Below are 22,744 nucleotides of genomic sequence, written 5' to 3'. Positions count from 1 at the left end.
TCAATATTAAGTAAAAAAATCTATATAAAGAAAACAAATGAACCATAGATGTAGTCCAACTTCCATAATTTCTCATTTGCCCAATTCTAAAAAGGAACTTTAAATTAGATGGTTCAGTTCAAAATGCTTCTTTCCAACATACACAACTTGTGAGTAATGACTCTATTCTTCATCTTTATTTCCCTAAGAACAAGCGTTCTTTATTCTTATCTAGCTTGCAGACAAACCAGTTAGGGATGAGGAGAAGGGAGATGGAACAATTTCCCACAGATCAAGCCAGGAATTATATTATCACAAGTTGTCTGTGAATGGGCTGTCTAAATTACCACAGGAAAGTTACAGCTCCGTTCATGGTTCTAGGTACAGATGGCAGCATGCTGAGGGGCTAAAAAAGAAGATTATATATCCCAAATTGTGGCATCAGTATTTAAAGCTAGGAGTGAAATACAGAGTGGGCAATGTAAGGCAGTTCAAGGCATGAATTTGTGGATCAGCAGGAATAAGACACTGGTGTCATTTAAGTCCCAACACATTTTACTCACTAAGCGCTAAATTAACTCCTTTATTACCTTAGGCCTTTGTAAATTAAAGTCTGTATCTCCGATATGACAAATCACAAGGGAAGCTGAGCAAAGTTAAACCGTAAACTCTGCCACTGTCAAAGTAAAAAAAGAGGATCCAAGCAAAAGTGACAGCACAGTGCTTGGTAATGTTAAAGTAATTAATCAAGGAGGCCTTTAGAGTGATGCCCTGGTATCCCAGGTAAGCAAACCAAAACCTAAGCCACAGGCAAAGCACTGGAATCTGAGAAAGTGAAACTTAAGAACAACCAATCACAAATAGTATTGTGTAACCACTTAAGCTATAGCCAATCGGATAATTGCCTTGCATAGCTTTGCTTCTGCATCTTCTGTATAAAAACCTTGCAGCTAGCTCCTGTAAGTGGAGTGCTACTAATCACTTTTGGTTCTATGCCGCCCAACTGAAATCAACATTTGCTGAAGTAAACTCTTCAAAATTGTAATGTGCCAGGGACTTCCCTGGTGGTCCTGTGATAAAGAATCTGCTTTCCAATGCAGGGGATATGGGTTTGATCCCTGGTTGGGGAACTAAGATTCCACATGCCACGGGGCAACTAAGCCCATGCGCCACAACTACTGAGCTCCTGTACCTCAACTAGAGAGCCTGCGTGTCGCAAACTATAGAGCCCATGTGCGCCGGAGCCTGCGCACCACAACTACAGAGCCCACGCACCCAGGAGGCCGCGCGCCACAACTAGAGAGAGAAAACCCATGGGCCGCAACTAGAGAGAAGCCTGCCTACCGCAACTAGAGAGAAACCCGAGCAGACCATGCACGGTAATGAAAAGATCCTGCATGCCTCAACAAAGATCCTGTGTGCCACAACTAAGACCCGACACAGCCTAAATAAATAAGTAAGTAAGTCAAGGGTGATTTAAAAAAATTTTTTTTAATGTGCCTAGTTTATCTTTCAACAGTAACCACTAGTCATTCAATAATGATTATCTCTTGTTGTTATTAAAGCTGTTATGCTCAAAAGCTTTGCCCTTAAGAATACCAAAACACTACAGCTTTCCATTGGAAACAGGGAGGCTGACCCAGTAAAAAGTTAAATATATTTGTGATTTAGCTTCAAATATCAGTGGCAAAATTATTATTTCTCTCTTTCTTTCTTTGTGTATGTGTGAGTTCAGAGTCTAAATTCACTGAGAATATGCTCTCTATTCAAAACACTTTATAAAGTCAGTTTGGACTTGATCCAATAAAGCATTGCTAAATGTAGATGTTGCTTTTCAAAAATGAGTCTGATTTCTTCTACAAGTGAAATGTAAATAAGAGTCAGCATTATCAGATGTGTATTAAGAGTGTGTTCTCCACTTATTTATGCCTGTTTAATTTTAAAAAAATGTTTTCTATGTATATGTGCAGCCAAGAATACTTCCATTAACACTCCAGTAAAGTAAATTGTATCATATATTGAACTGGATTTCAAGTTGACTAGATTGTGAATCTATTATTACAGCTTTGTTGAGATATAATTCACATGCCATGCAATTTACCCATTTAAATTGTATAATTCAGTGATTAGTATATTCACAGATAAGCACAAATATAACACAGTTAATTTCAGAACATCTTAATCACCTAAAGAAACAAAATCCATACCATGTAGCTACTACCCCTCTCTGCTTATCCTATCATACGGCCCAACCCTAAGCAACCACTAATCTACTCTGTGTCTCTACAGATTTGCCTCTTCTGGGCATTTTATATAAATGGAATCATATGATATGTGGGCTTCCATGACTGGATTCTTTCACTGAGCATAATCTATACAAAGTTCATCCACATTATACCATGTATCAGTGATCCATTGCTTTTTCATGGCCAAATTATATGCCATTGAATAGATCTACATTTTTAAAATATATTTATAAATCAATGGGTATTTAGGTTGTTTGCACCTTTTGGCTATTAGAAATAATGCTGCAGAAAACAGTTATGTACAAGTTTGGGGTGGATATAAGTCTTTCTCTTGGGTATATGCAAAGGAATGGAATTGTTGGGTCATACAGTAACTTTATGTCTAACCATTTGAGTAGCTTCCGGACTGTTTGCCAAAGTGGTTGCACTATTTTATATTTCAGCCAACAGTGCCTGAGGGTTCCAAGTTTTCTACACCCTCACTAACATTTATTATTTGAATTTTTGATTTTAGCCATCCTAGTGAGTGTGAAGTGGTATCTTATTATGAATTTGATTTGCACTTCTCTGTTGACTAATGATGTTGAGCATCTCTTCATATGCTCAGTGTCTTATTACAGACATTATAAGAGATATCTATTCAGATCCTTTGCTCACTTTTATATTGAATTGTCTTTTTAATAGTTAGTTGTTCGATGGAGAAATCAAAAGCTTTACAGACAAGCAAACGCTAAGAAAATTCAGCACCACCAAACCAGCTCTACAACAAATGCTAAAGGAACTTCTCTAAGTGGAAAACACAAGAGAAGAAAAGGACCTACAAAAACAAACACATAACAATTAAGAAAATGGTAATAGGAACATACACATTGATAATTACCTTAAATGTGAATGGATTAAATGCTCCAACCAAAAGACATAGACTGGCTGAATGGATACAGAAACAAGACCCATATATATGCTGTCTACAAAAGACCCACTTCAGACCTAGGGACACATACAGACTGAAAGTGAGGGGATGGGAAAAGATATTCCATGAAAATGGAAATCAAAAGAAAGCTGGAGTAGCAATTCTCATATCAGAAAAAATAGACTTTAAAATAAAGACTATTACAAGAGACAAAGAAGGACACTACATAATGATCAAGGGATCAATCCAAGAAGAAGATGTAACAATTGTAAATATTTATGCACCCAACATAGGAGCACCTCAGTACATGGGCAAATGCTAACAGCCATAAAAAGGGAAATCGACAGTAACACAATCATAGTAGGGGACTTTAACACCCCACTTTCACCAATGGACAGATCATCCAAAATGAAAATAAATAAGGAAACACAAGCTTTAAATGATACATTAAAGAAGACGGACTTAATTGATATATATAGGACATTCCATCCAAAAAACAACAGAATACACTTTCTTCTCAAGTGCTCATGGAACATTCTCCAGGATAGATCATATCTTGGGTCACAAATAGTTAGTTGTAAGAGTTCTTCGTATATTCAAAGTGCAAGTCCTTTATCAGATATATGATTTGCAAATATTTTCTCCCATTCTGCGGGTGGTCTTTTAGTTTTCATAATAGTGTTCATTGAAGCAGAAAAGTTTTTAATTTTGATGAAGTCCACTTCTCTATTTTTTGTCCTTCTTCTTTAAGAACCAGTTGTTTATATAAGTTCAAAAGGATTTATTCTTATGTTTTCTTCTAAGAGTTGTATAATTTTAGCTCTCCCATTTGGGTCTCTGATATACTGTGAGTTAATTTTTGTATATGGCCTGAGGAGAAGCAGTCCAGTTTCATTCTTTGGCATGTGGTTATCCAGTTGTCCCATTACCATTTTTTAAAAGATTTTGTTCTCCATTGAATTGTATTAGACCCACAGACACATTTATTTCTGAGCTCTCTGTTCTATTTCATTGATCTTTAAGTCTGTTTTTAATGCCAGTTCCACATTGGCAAGTATCACTGTTTTGATTTATATTTCTTTGCAGTAAGTTTTGAAATAGGAAAATGTGTCTTTTTCTATTTTCTTCTTTTTCAAGATTGTTTTGACTATTCCAGTTCTCTTGTAATTCTATATGAGTTTTAAAACCAGATGATCAATTTCCATAATGAATCCAGCTGACTGGTTGGCTGGATTACCTTGGTGGAGTCTATATCTCCCTGCAGTATGAAACCTTTGATATTGTTTCTCAGGGGACACAGCCTTGGTTATGCCCACAGTCACCTTGGATAATACTGCCTTCAGCAAGACTTTCCTTAACCATACCCATCTGTTAAGCTCCACTAATTACTGGCTGGTTGTCTACTGTTGACAACAAGACTCTAGTACATAACTTGCTCACAGACCGATCCAATCAAACCTAGACTCCTTTAAAGAGATACTCCTATGGTTAGTGTTTGATATTTGTCTTCACCCAGAAAGGCTCTTCTCTGCTGTCTCTTTCCTCATTTATCTCTTGCAAATGAGCCTGCCAACAGCTTAGCTTATATCTTCAATGAATTCAATGAATCTATCTCATCCTTATCTTTCATGACAGTCTCCACTGTTTTTTGACTGCCCTGAGATTTAAACTTCTCCAAACTCTGTTGCAAATTAAGTCACTTCTTTTGAAAAGAGATTAAGAACTCTCTATAATATGGACTACTTCTTCCTTGGGCAAAAACTTTGGGCCATATTTCTAGTGCTAGGGGTGGGACAATAGTGTACTTCTCTCCAAGTGACCCCCAATTTAGGAACAGAACATTTTGTTTGAGTGGGAGGGCAACAGCCCCAGGTCTCTTTTGCTTCCCACTCCTGATACGGAATCCCTGCTTCACAAGTCAAGCAAGAGAGAACATGGCCCTAGCATCTTCAGTGCTGTCATGTCCAAGGTAGAAACTTCATCTCACGAGTGGGGACCAAGTGGGAGAAAGCACCCTCCAATCTCACTGTTCCACATTCCCAGAATTCAACCTCAATAACAAGTAGCTGGGGACAGGATGAGAAATTTTGATGTCCAGCTTCTGGGAAAATATCCCTCTAACTAGGAGTTATAGGTGGTAAGGGGGCCTTGTGTTTTTGGCTGTACCAGCCTGGAGCTGGAGTTTCACCTCACTGATCTGAGAGAGGGGAGAGATGGAGTATGTCTTGGTTCAACAGTCACAGACCTAATTGTTCTTACCAAGTTTTAGCAGATTTTCTTGAACAGAAGTTTCTTTGTTTGCTGTATACCCTTAAGACCATTTCCAGAGATTTTAATGGTTGGTATTTTATTTTTAATAATTTTCTCCAGTTTTGCTGGAGGGCATGTCTACAGAGCTCCTCACTCTGTCATACTAGGAATCCTTTTAAGTTTTTGAGTTTTTTACTAACAGAAAGCCTATAAGGAACGCATTGAAAATATTGTTTGCAAATTGAGGTATTATACAACAAAATACTGTAAAAAAAAAAAAGTGATTTAGATACCTTTTTCTATCAAAAAAATCTTAATCTTAAAATTGTTAAATTTTCCTTGTCTATTTAACTTTAATATCATAACTGAACATGATCCAAGAGATGTTCTGTCATGTTTGTTGTATATTATTTAACAGCATGAAGTAGTAGCTATTAAGTTTTGAATATACTACTACTACTCAATATCAAAATACATATCAATGCTCTTCATAAAAATACATTACCTGGATACTTTAAAATAAAATAAGTCCCTGCTCTCTACCTCCTTTTTAAAAACAATCTACCTAGTTCAGCATTTCCCAAACTGAAATCCTGTTATGGTCACTGAACAATTTCCAATGTTTCAAAATCAATTTAGCTACCTAAAAACAGCATCAGGTTACTTTGCTTTGGGATAAAAATGATTTTAATTAAACTTACATGTAGAAGTTATCACATACTGAAAGATCTGCTTAGTCATTAAGAGTGTTACTCAAATTTCCAAAATTCATTGTGTGTGGTAGGGAACAGTAAGGAGAGAAATATTTGTCTGGTTTATCATCCTAATTTTCTCCAATTGTTTTTTCCTATTGTTAAAAAATATATATTTATACAATATGGAATACAGATTTTTTTTAGTTTATCTCCTGCCTTAATTTTGCAAAATACCTTGTTGTTTTTTTTTTTAAAGGTAATTTATTGAGAAATTTGGTCCTAAGTGGTCAAGAGAGGAGTAGGATTTTTTTTTTTAATATAATCACTTTAAAATAAAATTTCTAGCACCATTGGCACTTCTTTTCAAAAAATACAGTATGGAGAAAAAGCTTAGCAAATGCTTCCTCTGAAGATGATTGCATTCTTTTTCCTACTGATTGTATATTTTAGTGAGAATTATATTAGCATTCTTTGAAAGAAAGTGACTGGGAGGATCTGAAATGATTAACTGATATAGTCTGGTGTCAAAAGGGGAATTGATATCAGATGATTTTGATTTTAAAATAATCTGAGTAGGGATTTCCCTAGTGGCGCAGTGGTTAAGAATCCGCCTGTCAATACAGGGGACACGGGTTCGAGCCCCAGTATGGGAAGATCCCACATGCTGCAGAGCAACTAAGCCTGTGCACCACAACTACTGAGCCTGCACTCTAGAGCCCACGAGCCACAACTTCTGAGCCCGCGTGCCACAACTACTGAAGCCCACACACCTAGAGCCCATGCTCCACAACAAGAGAAGCCACCGCAATGAGAAGCCCGCACACTGCAACGAAGAGTAGCCCCCGCTCGCTGCAACTAAAGAAAGTCAGTGCACAGCAATGAAAACCCAATGCAGCCAAAAACAAATAAGTAAATTTTTTAAAAATTAAAAAAAATAATAATCTGAAATAAGGAGATATTTATCAGCGTTGTGCTCCTAGGAATCCAGATGGGTCAAGTTTTGAAACTGAAACTGTGTTCTCCTAATCTATTTTAAGGGATATGTTTGGTGGCTTCACTTTTCTCCCTTTTTTACATAATAAATCATATTTTTTTACATTTTCACTCTCATCTGTATTGATATTAAATTATTTATAATTAATTTTCATAGGAAAAATGATTGTTGATTACTATTTTCTTTCCTGTCCTGTCATCATTTTAAGTCATTTTACTATGTGGTACCGGACAACTTCTACATGTTTACTCAAGAAGAGCTTGCCTCTGAAGGATTTAGTTGTTCCTTAGTCTAAATTAATATCGAGAATTAGTATGGGAAATTACCTACAATTAATAAAATTCCTATTATTGTTGTATTTAATTAAGCCCTTACCATTTCTTGAAATAATGACCCTAACTTTGCTGCTATATGTATGTGTGTATATATATATCTCCATGGTGCACGTGTGCACACACACACACACACACACACACACTCACTCACATGTGGGCCCCATTTCCTCACATTTATAGAAAAGTTCCAAAGCCACGGAGCTGAAAAAAGTTACCATAATATCTTCAGAGTTCCCTGAAATTAAATATATCAGCTTTCAGGATTACTTTCTTTGATGTATGAACACCCCTGGAAATTTATATTAATATTAATATTCAGGTATTAAAATATTTGCTATCTTCAGTTACACCTGGTAAAACTATAATGACTGTCAATCATTTGGGGAGTGATATAATTCAGAGGAGATCCAGCATTCAAAGTGATGAATCTTTTCTCACCAAAGTAAGTAAAAACGTTTCAGTAGCAGCAAGCAAGGATTGCTGGAGTGTGTGAGCAGTCATTACAGTTGTTAACACTACAATGGCTTACAATTCATTTCAAATAGAAAGTTATTTTTTAAAAATAGTGTCTTCAGTTGTATTGGGTTCCTAATTGCAGGGCTTTCTCTTACATTCTCCTGCGTTCTAAGCACATCATGTGTCTGCATTTAGCCTAAATGTAGTACTTCCAAGATCATCATTTCTAAAATAAGCATGCACAAACCTCTGTGATCAGGGCTAGAGTGCACACTGATTTAAGGTAGGTAGTCTCCTCCGAAAGAACTTATATGACACTTAGGGAAACAGACTGTATATATCACAGTCTGTGAGAAAAAGGCAGTGCCAATAATAGTAACATTAATAATAAAAGCTGTCATTTGTGGTACATTCTAAATATTTCACAAAGAATATTTAGTACAATTCAGTAACACATTTAAGTATACATTATAATACCCATTTTATAACTGAGAAAACCAGAGCTCAGAAAAATAAAAATAAGCTACTTAAATTCACACAGCTAATAAACTGCAGAACCTGGATGCAAATTCAGTATATTTCTCTCTGTATACACTGTCATTAAGAGCAGAGTTCTGGTTTCTCCACTCTTTGTTTTATAGTTCCTTTATTATTCCTGATAATATTCTTGCTTTTTTTAAAAAAAAAATATAATGACACTGAGGCACACAGTATAAAACATCTTCCAAATCTTTTCCTACATTCCCAATATGTGTTTTCACTTTCACATGATATGCTTCTTTCACATGTCACACACTTGCCTAATTTATTTTCCACTGAATACCAGTGACACCTTCTTCTTAGGACTCCTAACTAGTGAGATTGTAAGTCCATGTTAGAACATCAAGTTAAATAATTTATAACCAGTGATCAGAAGCCCTGAGCTCTCTTAAAACACGTGATCTTGTGTTCCAAGGTGTGTTGTAGAAAACAAAATTGTCATTTCCAATATAGTCCATCCCAGCACTACTGTTCTCCATCCCTGCTGCCTCTTCCATTAGCATCTTCCTTCACATTCCTACTGCCACCACCTCTTTCTGTCCATCATTATGTAAAACATGGATGGTGACAACTGCTATGCAACTAGATTCTATTCACTTCAAGTTTCTCCTCAATGCAATCCACCCTGCACACACTGCCTAGGTAGTCTTTCTAATGCGGTAACTTGAGGTGATCACCAACGTTCTGTGTCTCCACATTACCTCCAGCAGAAGGTCTCATCTCCATCACTTGGTAGCGGATAAAAATACAACTGTTCAATTAACATAAAAGAAAAACAAATGACTACTAAAAAAGCAGAGATGAGAGGGAGGAGAAAAAAACTTCTGGTTGGAATAAAAATTTGTGCCATGTTGCTGAAGCATAAGTAAAATTTAGCAAATAATCAAATGTACAAAGCATCTGACCAATATTTTTATAGACTGAATTGTATTCCCCACCCTAATTCATACTGGAGTCCTAACCTCTAGTGCCTCAGACTGTATTTCATGATAGGGTCTTTAAAGAGATGATCAAGTTAAAATGGGGTCATTAGGATGGACCCTAATCCAGTATGACAGGTATATTTATGAGACAATGGGATTAGGACACAGAGATACACAGAGGTAAGACCATGTGAAGACACAAGGAAAAGATGCCTATCTACAAGCCAAGGAGCAAGGGCTGAGAAGAAACCAACCCTGACAACACCTTGATCTTGGACTTTTGGCTTCCAGAATTGTGAGAAATACATTTCTCTTTCAGCTACCCAGTCTGTGGTTTCTTGTTATGGCAGCCCTAACAAATTAATACTAATTTTCTTCTTGAATGAATTTATTATATAGAAGTACAAAAATGGGAGAAGACAACTGTGTTAATGATTGCCAATTGAGTACCAAGTGTAGAATTTTAAAAATAGAAAATACTCCAAATATGCTTTATTTGGAAATTAAAGAGATACATTAAGTTGCTGCCATAAATAGAAAGAAATGGAATATTTGGAAAGGGGTTCTTGTTAATGGAAAAAACAAGCTTCAGAATAATATGTAAAGTATAAATCTTACATTACAATAATAAAACCCCTTCTAAAGTGATTTTGCTTATTTTATTGCATATCCTTTTGGATATCACAGTTTTTAACAGTGCCATAGCTTACAATTCACTTCAAAATAGAAAATTACTTTTTAAAAATAGTATTTTTCTGTTAAATTTGTTCTCTTTTTAGCTTCTAGAAAGTTTGTTTTTATTTGTTTTTGCTGGTTGTATGTTCTTGCTGGTTATATGTTTTTATCGTATATAATCTTTTAAGTGACCTTATATACGTTTTTCATTATTTTATAATCTTTTCCAAGTATTTTAATCCTCTACTCTTATGCTCTTAATTTTGACCAAGATTAACCTATTTTCCTTTTAATACTGAAATTACCCTGCTTTTTCTACTGGTAGGATGTTAATAAGAAAGTTGAACATAACCTGAGGAAAACTGGAAGTGCTTGTCTGTTTTATTGCGTCGTAAAACACTACGGGTGATTTCTGAGTTACTGGTGTAATCAAAAAGCGTTTAGTAACCTGCTTACTTCCTTGAGTCTAACTGCAGACTGTAAACTCGACGAGGACAAAGGCTCTGTCTCTACTACTCTATCTTTAGCACCACAAACAATGCTGGACATACCATTGGTTATATGAAGAAATAAATAAATTTTGTAGATATTTTCCAAAATTTCCAAAACTTTTGCTAAGCAAATATTATATGCTCAAGACTAATACAGTTGATGTGGCAATATTTTAGAAGCAATTTTCATAATTTTAAGAGAGTGATTTGCTATCTCAATTGGAAGATATTTTTAATGGACATGAAAAACAACTGAAACACTTAACAGGAAAAAAGATGTCATTCAGGCTATAAATGCTGAAGGACCTTGCTATTTAAACTGTGGTCCATGGAGCAGCAATGCCAGCATTGCCTAGGAGGTTGTCAGAAATACAGCCTCGGGCTTTATCCCAGATCTACCGAAATGGAATCTGTATTTTCATAAGATACTCAGGTGACTCCTATGCACATTCATATTTAAGAAATACTCCTAACAGATATCAAATAATGTAGATATTCAAAATGGGCCAAAGAGAGTTAGGAAAGACCTGATACAGAAGGCACTGGTGAAGTCATGTAACTATATAATTGGAAGAATAATAGACATGTTCCCAAATTCTAAGAACTTTCTAAACATAAATGGAAATTGTACAAAATTGGTGGTTTTTCTTATATTCAATTTACATTGAACAGTTTATTTACATTTATTGAAAATAAAAGAAAAAGAATTATCCTGTTTCCATGCCTTTAATGCTTGACCCATCTCATCTATTCTAATAACCTGAATACTCCCTTATCTGAAACTTTTAAATTGATGTGAACAGCAATTAGACATTATTTAGGATTGCATCAATTCAATGGTATAATTAGTTGATGTGAAATTAATGAAGAAGCAACAGAGACAATGTACGAGAGGACTGATGGCCTTAAGGTTGGCACAGGTAAGTTAGTAGCTCCAAGTCCTCTGAAACTATTAATTGCCCATTAATCTTTTATGAACATATACTAAATGCAGGTAGCACTAAGTTTCTATTTCTCCATTTGTTTGAGGCACTAAAATCGGAATCATTTTGAAAAGGCATAAAATATAGATGAAATCATAGTTCAGCGTAATTTTTCAACTGATCTTATTTTTTCTATATTCATATTATCTTCTAAAAGATTAAATAATTTTTACAAGTGACCTTAACACAGATAGCCATTTAAGAAACCTCTGCTCACAAGAAAGCTTTCGACAAAATTCAACAGCCATTTATGATAAAAACCCTCCAGAATGTAGGCATAGAGGGAACTGACCTCAACATAATAAAGACCATATATGACAAACCCACAGCCAACATTGCCCTCAATGGTGAAAAACTGAAACCATTTCCACTAAGATCAGGAACAAGACAAGGTTGCCCACTCTCACCACTATTATTCAACATAGTTTTGGAAGTTTCAGCCACAGCAATCACAGAAGAAAAATAAATAAAAGGAATCCAAATAGGAAAAGAAGTAAAGCTGTCACTGTTTGCAATGACATGATACTATACATAGAGAATCCTAAAGATGCCACCAGAAAACTACTAGAGCTAATCAATGAATTTGGTAAAGTAGCAGGAAACAAAATTAATGCACAGAAATCTCTTGCATTCCTATACACTAATGATGAAAAATCTGAAAGTGAAATTAAGAAAACACTCCAATTTACCATTTCAACAAAAAGAATAAAATATCTAGGAATAAACCTACCTAAGGAGACAAAAGACCTGTATGCAGAAAATTATAAGACACTGATGAAAGGAATTAAAGATGATACAAATAGATGGAGAGATATACCATGTTCTTGTATTGGAAGAATCAACATTGTGAAAATGACTATACTACCCAAAGCGATCTACAGATTCAATGCAATCCCTATCAAACTACCACTGGCATTTTTCAGAGAACTACAAAAAAATTCACAATTTGTATGGAAACACAAAAGACCCCGAATTGCCAAAGCAATCTTGAGAAAGAAAAACGGAGCTGGAGGAAACAGGCTCCCTGACTTCAGACTATACTACAAAGCTACAGTAATCAAGACAGTATGGTACTGGCACAAAAACAGAAAGATAGATCAATGGAACAGGATAGAAAGCCAAGAGATAAACCCACACACCTATGGTCACCTTATCTTTGATAAAGGAGGCAAGGATATATAATGGAGAAAAGACAGCCTCTTCAATAAGTGCTGCTGGGAAAACTGGACAGTTACATGTAAAAGAATGAAATTAGAACACTCCCTAACACCATACACAAAAATAAACTCAAAATGGTTTAAAGACCTAAATGTAACGTCAGACACTATAAAACTCTTAGAGGAAAACATAGGCAGAACACTCTATGACATAAATCACAGCAAGATCCTTTTTGACCCACCTCCTAGAGAAATGGAAATAAAAACAAAAATAAACAAATGAGACCTAATGAAACTTCAAAGCTTTTGCACAGCAAAGGAAACCATAAACAAGACCAAAAGACAACCCTCAGAATGGGAGAGAATATTTGCAAATGAAGCAACTGACAAAGGATTAATCTCCAAAATTTACAAGCAGCTCATGCAGCTCAATATCAAAAAAACAAACAACCCAATCCAAAAGTGGGTAGAAGACCTAAATAGACAATTCTCCAAAGAAGATATACAGAATGCCAACAAACACATGAAAGAATGCTCAACATCGTTAATCATTAGAGAAATGCAAATCAAAACTACAATGAGATATCATCTCACACCAGTCAGAATAGCTATCATCAAAAAATCTACAAACAATAAATGCTGGAGAGGGTGTGGAGAAAACGGAACCCCCTTGCACTGTTGTTGGGAATGTAAATTGATACAGCCACTATGGAGAACAGTATGGAGGTTCCTTAAAAAACTACAAATATAACTTACCATAAGACCCAGCAATCCCACTACTGGGCATATACCCTGAGAAAACCATAATTCAAAAAGAGGCATGTACCACAATGTTCATTGCAGCTCTATTTACAATAGTCAGGACATGGAAGCAATCTATGTGTCCATTAACAGATGAATGGATAAAGAAGATGTGGCACATATATGCAATGGAATATTACTCAGCCATAAAAAGAAATGAAACTGAGTTGTTTGTAGTGAGGTGGATGGACCTAGGAACAGTCATACAGAGTGAAGTAAGTCAGAAAGAGAAAAGCAAATACCGTATGCTAACACATATATATGGAATCTAAAAAAAAAAAAAAATGGTCATGAAGAACCTAGAGGCAAGACGGGAATAAAGACGCAGACCTAATAGAGAATGGACTTGAGGACATGGGGAGGGGGAAGGGTAAGCTGGGACAAAGTGAGAGAGTGGCATGGACATATATACACTATCCAATGTAAAATAGCTAGCTAGTGGGAAGCAGGTGCATAGCACAGGGAGATCAGCTCAGTGCTCTGTGACCACCTAGAGGGGTGGGATAGGGAGGGTGGGAGGGAGGGAAATGCAAGAGGGAAGAGATATGGGGATACATGTATATGTATAACTGATTTACTTTGTTATAAAGCAGAAACTAACACACCATTGTAAAGTAATTATACTCCAATAAAGGTGTTAAAAAAAAAAAAAGAAACCTCTGCTCACTAGTTTAAAGACAGTGTAAGGTGTTAAAAATAACTTAACCAATTGGTTAACTACAATTGATGCTATTTTAGCTACATATAGTGATGGCTCAGCATTTCATAAAGCCAATATCAACTACACATGTTAAATGTGGAAAATAATGAATAGGTAACACAAAATCAAGAATAAGCCAAAATCCCTGTGGATTTGTCAGTGAAATGCAGTGAATGATTTTTCCAAATCTGACATGCCTTCCCAATTTGCTTCTGTAAAGTAGTATTAAAACAAAAATTTAATTTCTAATCAATATAACATGATAGATGGAAGGTAACTGGAAATATATAAAGAATGCCTTGCTACATAGCACAGAGAAGTTAATTTAGAATAGAAAATTTTGATTACTATAATAACCACCATAATAATTTTATAATTATATTATGTTTATGTATGTTTATAGATTTAAAATGATCTCTGATATAAGATTTTGACTGATAGAAATCATACTGAGATTCTGCAAGGACATGAAATCCTTAAAAAAACAAGAGCCAATTATTTTACCAGCAAAATGAGTTTAGTCAAGAATAGCAGAGAATTACGATTTGGGACAAGCAAACTATCCCAAACCATAGGCAAGTCCTAAGAACCTAGGAGACAGGTTTGCTTTTATAGAGGAAAGAGCAAGTTGGGAGGGGCTGTTTCACAGAGCCCAGGGTGGTGACACCTTCTCATTGGCTGGGTAGTTGTTGGGCAAGAGAGAAATTCTTCCTTCCTCCAGCTGGGCGAGGGGTAGTGCATGAGAGCTCCTTCTTCAGGGCTTCTCAATTTTATTTTAAATGAGGCTTCCTTTATTTATTTTCACAAATGTTAATCTTAGGATGTATAATTCCTGATAAGCATTACACTTCTGTAGAAAATGATTTGTAATAAAGGCATTTTTAAACAAGGTATCTCAAATATTCCATAGTTAATACTTCATGTTTCCTCATTTATCGTAACATCTTTTCTTTAGAACATATCTTTTAAAGTTTATTGTCATTTTAAATGAAGATTGTTTTGATTTATTATAGCTTATCCCCATACAATGAGATTATAATAGATATTATACTGGGATTTGAGGCATTTTTTAAAACAGATACATATGTTTTGGTTTTCTGCTCTCGATTTTTGTTAGCATGTTGTGTCAATTATTATTACTTCTTAATTAACTGTTTTACATTGAAATGGAATTGTGCTGAACCTCTGGCATTTAACTCTCTGCTACAACATTATATTGAAAGAGCAAGTATTAACTTCCTAAGCATTCATGAAGCAATCTGCTTTCCTTTAGTTGATATTAAATTGTATTATAATTTCATGACAGCAGAAATATGTTGATTAACCATGAAGCATCTAACTACAAAATTAAGTCAAAAAAAAAGTAAGCTCATTGTAATATGAGTCTTTTTTTAAGCAAAATTTGAAATGAAAAAGAAAGTGAGCATGGCATTATAAATTAACTTGCCCTGCCCCTTTGCTTTGATATTTAAAATTCAATGACCCTTCATTTTGAAAAACTAGTATGGGCTTTCCTATATAACCCAATCCTGGTGAGTCCACAGAAGTAAGAGGAAGTCTCTGGTATCCCAGAATCTAACAATTAAAATTTAAAAAGTGGCGGGAGGAGAATCCCCTTAGGAAGCAGAATGTGTGGAAGATAATAGTATCTTAGAAAAGGAGAAAATGTCACAGATGGAAAAGGGTATGCAAACACTTTCCTTTCCTCTCTCTTGTTTTGTTCCACATTGCCTACTTCATTGCCTAATTACAGGTTAAGAAAGCAGCAATGCCAGACCAGACAGCCAGGTTGACAGGGAAACATCAGGGAATCCCTGGATCCTAGCATCACTATAACAAGCGTAAGTAAGCTGGCTCACACCTGAAAACTTGCTTTTCTACATCCTCCACGGCTTGAAACAAAATTCAACCTGCATCATTAACCTGGAGCTTTCCTGTCACTCCATTTCTTAAGACCAGGAAGTGAAGCTAGGTCATAGGGTTTAGCACCTTCCCTGAGGTACATTATTGTTCTTGAAAGCTGAAAATGGCAAGGAAATATGAGGTGAAGATGGAAAATAATGTGTCACCAGTGAAATTTCAAGCTCTGTGGAAGACAAACAAGAAACTAAGTAACGTATAATAGGGTCCCCTACAACAGGGGTGCTCAATCCCCAGGCTGTGGGCCGGTACTGGTCCGCGGCCTGTTAGGAATCAGGTTGCACAGCAGGAGGCGAGCGGGCAGGCGAGAGAGCGAAGCATCATCTGCTGCGTCTCATCGCGCCCCATCGCTCGCATTACCGCCTGAACTATCCGCCACCCCACCATGGAAAAGCTGTCTTCCACAAAACTGGTCCCTGGTGCCAAAAAGGTTGGGGACCGCTGCCCTACAAAATAGAGTTTGGGGCAAACCTATGTTCTAACACTCCTGCGATGTACTGTAATGTGTAATCTCAGCACAATGAGAGTGACGGCAAGGGGAAGTGAGGCAGCTAAGTGTAGGAAGCAAATAAATGCGACGCATTACCATGCTGACCATGGTGGTATATCCACTTACCCTCCCTAAGTTCCCGCTCAACTGAGAGGACAAAAACGGCAGTTTGTGTCTCTGATGTCAGTGACAGCTCGGACCCCGTATCAAACACTCCTCAAAATGTTTTCAGATTCTGGCAAAGGGCCGCAGATACTGGCGGAAGCATTAGGGCATGCATTTTCAATGGGTGTGAGAGTATCCCTAAGGAGGCAACAATTGGTTCTTGGTGGGGGAAGGGATGAAAAAATATTGACAGTTAAGTAAGAGTACAGGTATAAAGAACAGACACTCATACAAGTTAGGGCCAGAGGCATAATTTTTAATGCCCTGTGCAAAATGAAAACGCACGGCTCTTTATTCAAAAAGTAGGGGGAAAGTGCCACTAAAAATACTAAAATACATGGCTTTTTCCTTTCATCTGCAGCCTAGCTCTCTACTTATCAGGGTTTTATTTGATATTTAATGTCATTTAAAGTAAGGAAAAGTAAACATCTAAATTTTGGGTTGAATTTTTCCAGTCATCTTTATATTGTGCAATCACAGTCTTAAATGTAAACATAAGACATTTAACTCTTACGTGGAATCGCTAAAATTACACAATTTATATTTCACAGCCCATCTATGCATATGTATTGTGTTTTCTTTCTCAGAAGACTGAAATATTGGACAAAACTGTCCTCCAAAGTGGCTGTATGATTTTGCATTCTCGCCGTCAATGAATAAGAGTTCCAATTGTTCCACACACACTCCAGTATTTGGTGTTGTCAGTGTTGCAGATTTTGGTCATTCTAATAGGTGTGATCCCTCAAAATCTTACCTTCCATCTGTGCCTCATTTGAATCCATCACTTATGAAAGCTTAAGAAATTGTGATGTTACTGAATGCCACATTACTCTCCCACTTATTAGGGTATCAGAGTCCCTGTTGCTCTCACAGGTGTTGGTAATTGGGCTCCAAAACATCAGCCTGGGATTCTGTTTTCTATAAACACTTCTAATTGTCTTAGCTCAGGCTTCCAAGAAAACAGAGCCTGAAAAAAGACTTACACTCCAGCTTCTGAATGGGAAGTGCAATTTCAGTGCAGCAAGAATGAAGGAAAAGAGTAATAAAGTGGGTAAGGGTGGGAAGAAACACAAGGTGGTGCATTTCTGCACTGGTCACTGTCTCACACAAACAAACTATGAAAGGGTTAGGCTTCGTACTTTCACTCTCTGGGCCACCATATGAAGTTTCATATGGGCTGTAAGTTGGAATATTTCATCAGAAAAAGGAAGGGAGCATGGATTCAGGTACTGGCTCTTTTCTATCTCCAACTGATCAAACGTTTACTTATAGGAAGTCAACTCCCCACACATTTTTAGATTCCATCACCTGGCCTTTTCACCAACTGCTTAAGAATCTATACCCTATGCAGTTGGATGTGGTATTTCACTTGAGTGAAGAAGTCACTGGAATAGTCAGAAACTACTAGTGTGCAGATGGTCCATTTTGGACAGCTAAGAAGCATGGCTAAAAGGACTTGCCATCATGGAGGCAGCTGAGGATGGAGCAATTAGTCAAGGGTCTCAGAGACACTGAAGCCAAGAGAATATGATTAGGTAAATGAGTTGAGTCTAAAACACAGGGTAGGCTGAATTAAAGGACCAGCCAAAGCAAAAGTTCAAACAAGGGACAATGAATATTCTGAGAAAGATAAGAGAAAAATTGAAAACATGAAAAAACTAACAAGCAGATAAAAATGAACAAATGGGAGATATTGATTTGAAAAGTATAAAAATTCAGATGATTATCAAATCAAATAGTCAAACAGGGAATGATAAACTCAAAAAGGAAATAATGAAAAATATTAAAAATGAAAAAATTTAATACATATGGAAACTAGGTGATAATGCATAAATATCTCTTTCTTGAATGTCCATTGATACAAAAGAAAAAGTAAATACAAGAGAATTAGGTCTTTGTGTCAGTTTCTCTGCCAAAACAACTAAAAATGATAAAGTTGAAAATCTTTAAAACATTTAAAATCTGACAAGAGAGTAAGGAATTATTAGACTAAAATATATGTGAAGATAGATATCTAGAAAGGACAGCTGAGTATTGAAGTGTTGATGGAAATCATCAATAACCTATGATAAGAATAGAAGAGAGTTTTATTGGAGCCAGACTGAGGACTATAGCCTGAGAGACAGCCTCTCAGATAGCTATGATAAATTGTTCAAAAGAAGCATGACTTTTAGCATTTATATATCTTGTCAGAATAAAGAACATCAAACATGACAGGGGTATATTCCTTTAAAGTTTCAAAAAAAAAAAAAAAAAATCAGCCTGTACACTGCAAGTCAGTACGTCCTTAGCACCTGGGAAGGGAGCCTTATCATCTAAGGAGTACTAGCATTGATATCCCAGGAAGGGAGGCATTTACCTCTCTATTTTATCCCTATTTTTAAAACAGACATTTTCTACTTCTGGACAATGCACTCTTTTCTTTAATGCTTAAAGCAGATATACAATGTACGTTTGATAGGCCAGAATAACTTCCCCATACCTCAAATACATAAAAATTTCTTCCATCAGAAGCTATCCCTGAAAAGCATCTACCCAAACTTCTTATATTAATCTGAGGTTTCACAGACTTATGGGGCATGGGTAATACAACCCCAGGAAACTTGAGATACTGTGGACTTCTGGAAACTGAAGATGAGTGCCTTTTATAATGTCCAGTCCTTTTTTTGTCACTATCTTTTAAAATGTATGTTTTCTATTTTTATTTCATTACTAATTTCTAGTTTTATTCATTGTTTCTTTTTTTGTACTTTTTTTGAAACTTAGGTTTTTTTCTCATCAATAGTCTATTTTAATGAATATTCCATGTGTTTTTAAAAAGAAGCTTAATTCTCTAGCATTGGTGCACAAGGGGGATATATATCTTTAATACATACCTTTAAATTATTTAGGGTAAAATTTAACTTATATTTAGGAGTTCTTTAGCTGTTTGTTTGTTTTGATGGAGAATGGTATTCTTAAGTCTCACCCTTATCATAACTCTTATATATCTTTATTGTAAACTTAGCCTTTACAATTATAAACTGTACCTCTTTGTCTTGGTTAATGATGCTTTGCTTGAATCAGCCCTGCCAGATATCAGATACTATGTTTGCCACCCCTGTTTTTTTGTTTTTTGGGTTTTTTTGCTTTGCATTTGCCAAGTTCTTCTTTGTTTTCCTCTAATTTTAGCCTTTTTAAATGCTTTTGTTTAAGGTATGTCCCTTTTATATAGCAGAGGGCTGGATTTTGCTTCATGTGCCGTAGAACATCTTTCTTTTAAAAGGTGAGATAAGTAGAATTCCATGTTTTGATAAAATAGATCTGTTTGTTCCCTGTTCTGTCAGATTATTTTATATTTTGTATTATGTTTATGTTTTGTATTATGTGACATTTTCCGTTTGTCTTCCACTATGTGGTCTGATTTTTTTTTTTATTTAAATGTTCTGCTGTTTTGTATTTCTTTCGACATTTATGATTTTTTTGGTTGTTGTTCTAGTGGCACATCTAGGCCATCTTTATATAATTTCCTCAGTCCCAGTCTGCCTTAACTAGAATTTTCTAATGGTGCCTCCACTTAAACTCTCATGCATTACTCCCATCTCCTACTTGTGTGATAATCAACAACGCAATTCTACTTTCCCTTTCACTCTCCTCTCTCCTCCCACTTTTTAAGTTGTGTTCTTCCCACTTTATCAGAGCATGTATCATGTGTGTATTGTTCTTACGCTTTTATACCCACCTTTGTTATACTTTTAGATCTGCAATTAAATTTATCTAATTCTTTATATTAGTCATTTTGCCAAAGCTTCCCCACTCACCTCCAGGGTGAACGGAGTTTCATGTTAAAAGATTATTAAAGAAGGGTTCATTAGTACAGAATTACTTAGTATTGGATGTTCAAAACTGATTTTTCATAGCCTTCCTTTTTGAAGGAAAGTTTAGTTTGGAAAAAAAGAACACAAACAATATTTCAATTAAGCTTAAATTTGATAATTATGCATATTATAATTTTATATATAGCCATGAGATAATAAAAATAGAATGTGTAATTTCCATACAAAAAAACAATTAAAAAATGTAATTACAGAAATAATTACTCTAAAATGAGGCAAGAAACAAAAAAAGGAAGCAAGGAACTGGTGAGGGCAACTAGAAATTACAAGATGTATGATAAAGCTATACACCAAATATTTTGATAATTCCATTGTGTGTAAATGTTCTGATGATCTGATCAAAAGATGAAGATCATCAGACTGGATTTTAAAAATCTCACTTTTTATCATAAATTCATCTAAAACATTCAAAGTTAAAATAAATGATAAAGATATCATGTGGGTAAAGATACCCACATTAATAACTGCAAAATGACCTTCAGAGAAAAGCACTTGTAGAGTTTTATAAGGTCATTTCAAAATGCTAAAAAGTTTATCTCATCAAGAAAACAAACTATTTTGAATTTACATGTCTCTATATGATCTCCGTATGAAAAAAATTAAAAATTACTAGAAGAAATATAAAAATTAATAATCATGCACTCCTCAGTAATTGATAAAAATGTTAGAAATCATCAAGGACAGAATATTTTTAAGAAACTGGGGACTTATATACTAGAACGCTGCATCTAGAAATTTCAGACTGTACATCTTTATTTCACACTCACATGAAGAATTTACAAAGATTAATCATACATTGCTGGGCCATACAGCAGTGGCAACATATTTCAAAGTTTTGAATTCATACAGAATATGTTTTCTGACCTCGTTGAAATTAAGCTAAAAATCAATAAGAACATAAATATCTGAAAAGACCCCGATGCCCTAATGTTTGAAAATTAACAGAGAGGACCCTTTCAGGAATTGAAGGTCATGACGTGCCCTGAACAGAGTGTGTTTTTAACTTGATTCTGTGTAAAAGCGAAGGGGCAGGTGTGGGTAAGGAGGGAGAGAGAGAAAAGAACAAGGTATGGATCTCTCAAAGTGGTTACAACATGGTGAGAAATATCAATGAAAGATAAATGCTTCTCATTATTTTTGTTTTCCATTTCTGATTTTGTTCTTTTATTTATTTGCTTTTCCCCCCTTCCGTGATTTAAAAAATCTCTACAGGCAAAGACTCCACCCACAGCCAAGCAGCACAGCCTGAGTGATTCCAGGAGGGTCTAGCCTCTGTATAAGGTAGGCTATTGTTTTGAGAAGCATCATCTTACTTAACTGCTAGGATTTTCATGGGCATTGATGCCCATTCATGTGGCAAGACATCATATGAAAACTTTTTCTCCTCTGAGATTTTTCAAATTGGGACCTCAACCTTCAGGTCTCCTATGTGCTCCAAGACCCTTCCAGAAGATGTTATGATTTCTCTTGGCCCCTAGATTTTCACAGCCTACCACACTCAGACATTCTCTCTGTTTCCACCCAGTGAGTACCTATTTAGGTGGGTTCTCTCCCAAGATGACTAATGACGGCTCCCTGAATGGGAGCCACATCTAGCCCATGAGAACCAGGTCCCTGACCTCTCTCGTTAGTGAAAATAAAATAAAATTTACTTTCATCCTATCTCTACTCTGCCAACAGAGGCTGCACTAGCCATACCTTGCCTTTAGACTTTTTGAGATGTGAGTCAGGTATATTCCCTATGGCTCTCAAACTCTGACGACACTTGTCAGACATTTCAGATGGTTCTCTGAAGTCCCCTTCGTTTGGCTTGGTTGAAGAAAGAGAAAAAGCCTCAGCTTTCTGATAACTCTCATTATATAAATTCTCTCTAACCCTCTCCTGACTCATCTTCATGACCTAGGAAGCACCCTAAATGATGAGATAAGCCACCTGCTACAAAACAGGTTTGACACTTGGTTTCCATGCCACAAGTAGAAAATTTACCACTTAAATTTCAAGCATTTAGGAAACCTGAAATTCTGAAACAACAGGAAAATAATAGGTAACTTTCAGTCAAAAATATTGATATGCACACACATATATTTTTACATCCTATCACATTTACATAGGCATATGTTTTATATGCTACTGTATACTTACATAAAACTAAATACATA

The sequence above is a fragment of the Delphinus delphis genome, chromosome 12, assembly GCF_949987515.2.
Source record: "Delphinus delphis chromosome 12, mDelDel1.2, whole genome shotgun sequence".
Lineage (NCBI taxonomy): Eukaryota > Metazoa > Chordata > Mammalia > Artiodactyla > Delphinidae > Delphinus > Delphinus delphis.
The sequence above is the reverse complement of the archived record's forward strand: the minus strand, read 5'-3'. Positions refer to the sequence as shown.